At 41.1% G+C, this 2,774-nt stretch overlaps 1 protein-coding gene and 1 pseudogene across 1 annotated transcript in view; both read right to left on the reverse strand.

Moving 5' to 3' along the window:
- The window catches only part of SCAI (suppressor of cancer cell invasion), a 166,554-nt gene that overhangs the window by 144,370 nt on the left and 19,410 nt on the right, over window positions 1-2,774 (reverse strand). The window lies entirely within an intron of this gene.
- LOC111723706 lies at window positions 1,070-1,163 on the reverse strand (annotated as a pseudogene).

The raw sequence follows: 2,774 nt of genomic DNA on the forward strand, positions 1-2,774 counted from the left end.
CTTGAGCCACAGGCGCTGAGCCAACATTAGATCATTTGACATTCCTCTCGATAATCTCATATATTTGTTGCTGGCATAAAAAATAAATACAATGTGAAAATCATGTGGTACATGAAATGAGGTGATGGTGTTCAACGTGATTCCAAGGTTTGACAAGTTGAACAGTGCCCAACATAAATGTTATGTTAATTGTGGTTACTGAACAATGAAATAATTTTTTTCCATAAAAAAAATGCAGAGCTGGGCACAGTAGCTTACGCCTATAATCCCAGCATTTAGGAGGCTGAGGCAGGTGGATTGCCTGAGCTCACAAGTTGGAGACCAGCCTGAGCCAGAGCAAGACCCCATCCCTAAAAAATAACTGGGTATTGTGGTGGGTGCCTTTGAGACCATCTCTTTCACCCTGGGTAGAGTGCCATAGCTCATAGCAATGTCAAACTCTTGGGCTCAAGCAATCCTCTTGCCTCAGCCTCCCAAGTAGCTGAGACTATAAGCATCTACTACAATGCCCAGCTATTTATTTTAGAAATAGGGGCTCGTTCTTGCTCAGGTTAGTCTGGAACTCATGAGCTCAAGCAATCCACCTGGCTCAGCATCCCACAGTGCTAAAATTACAGGCATGAGCCACCACACCCAGCTTACTTGTTTTTTTTTTTTTTGAGACAGGATCTCACTCTGTTGCCTAGGCTAGACTGCAGTGGTGTCATCACAGCCCATTACAACCTCAAACTTTTGGACTCAAGTAATCCTCCTGTCTCAGCTTCCCAAAGTAGCTGGGACTACAGGTGTCCACCACCATACCTGGCTAATATTACTATTTTCAGTAAAGAGGGAATCTCACTCTTGCTCAGGCTGGTCTCAAACTCAGGGCCTCAACCAATCCCCTCACCTGGGCCTTCCAGAATGCTAAGATTACAGGCATGAGCCATTGCACCCAGACTAAATCTCATTTTTAAATAATGTAAAATAAATATTTACTCAATAAAATATTTGAACACCCATGCTCAACATATTTTCTTCCCCTCTCCATAAGAGCAGTCATTGAATTTGGATTCTTATTTTCCTTGCAAAAAATACGGAACACTTCACAAATTTGCATGTCATCCTTGCGGAGAGGCCCATGCTAATCTCAATTTTAGTATATGTGCTGCCTAAGCAAACACATATTTTCTGTGCTTTACAAACAAAGAAACATTCCTCTCCTCATTAGTTTATGTCCTAGCAAAGGAAGGAAGACAAAAAGTAAAACCCAGAATGAATAACTGAAAGAAAAAAAGTAATTTTTTTATACACACTTTTTAAATTTTTTTGTTTGTTTTTATTTTTTTGAGACAGACTCTCACTATGTTGCCCTTGGTAGAGTGCTGTAGCATCATAGTTCACAGCAACCTCTAGCTCTTGGGCTCAAGTGATCCTCTTGCCTCAACCTCCCAAGTTGCTGGGACTACAGGCACCCACCACAAGGCCTGGCTATTTTTAGAGATAAGATCTCATTCTTGCTCAGAATGGTCTTGAACCTGTGAGCTCAGGCAATCCACCCACCTCGGCCTCTCAGAGGGCTGGGATTACAGGCATGAGCCACCACACCCGGCCCTATACATTCTTTTTCATTTAAAAAATAAAAAGAATAGAGACAGGGATATCAGGAGTATAGGGCAGATTATGAACTATTCACTGAATTTATTTTGAGATATTTTAAATGTTTGTAACAAATAAAATTTTATTACAAATAAAAACTCTTAGGGGCGGCACCCATAGCTCAGTGAGTAGGGTGCCTGCCACATACACCAGGGCTGGTGGGTTCGAACCCGGCCCAGGCCAGCTAAACAGCAATGACAACTGCAACAAAAAAATAGCCAGGTGTTGTGGCAGGCATCTGCAGTCCCAGATACTTGGGAGGCTGAGAGGCAAGAGAATCGCTTGAGCACAAGTTTGAGGTTGCTGTGAGCTGCAACGCCATGGAACTCTACAGAGGGCAACAGTGAGACTCTATCTCAAAAAGTAAATAAATAAATACTCTTACATTTTTACTGGTTTATGAGAGAGTAGAAAAAAATCTAAGAAATTAAACCATTACCAATATATTAAAATAAAACAAAAAATAATCTTTTTTTGAGACAGAGTCTCACTATGTTGCCCTCAGTAGAGTGCTGTCGCATCACAACTCACAGCAACCTCAAACTCTTGGCCTTAAGCGATTCTCCTACCTCAGCCTCCCAAGTAGCTGGAACTACAGGTGGCCACCATAATACCTGGCTATTTTTTGTTGTAGTTATCATTGTTGTTTGGCAGACCATGGCCAAGTTTGAACCCACCAGCCCCGGTGTGTCTGGCCACACCCTAGTCACTGAGCTACAGGCACAGAGCCAAAAAATTTTTAAAAAGAGAGAAAGCAATTTCCTGCTTTTAATATCCTTCAGACTATCAAATAGACTATCCATCAAAAGTCTTCATAATGTAAAAAAAAAAAGTACCTAGCTTATCTAGATGCTTTAAAAATCTGTTGAACACAAATGATCATTTTTCACTTGAAAAATCTGTTTTACTTATCCTATTTTCTGAGCATTTTCCATATAATAAACATTTTTTTAATTCCTATAAATTTTTTAAATGCATGTCTGAATTCTCATTTACCTTTTTGCCTATTACATTTGTGCTTTACCTGGTGTCAATTTTGAAACACATCAATGGGCTCGGCACCTATAGCTCAACCGGCTAAGGCGCCAGCCACATACACCTAAGGTGGCGGGTTCGAATCCCCAGCCTGGACCCGC

Source organism: Otolemur garnettii, unplaced genomic scaffold (genome assembly GCF_000181295.1).
Source record: "Otolemur garnettii isolate 467f Iridium unplaced genomic scaffold, OtoGar3 scaffold00014, whole genome shotgun sequence".
In the NCBI taxonomy this organism is placed as follows: Eukaryota; Metazoa; Chordata; class Mammalia; order Primates; family Galagidae; genus Otolemur; species Otolemur garnettii.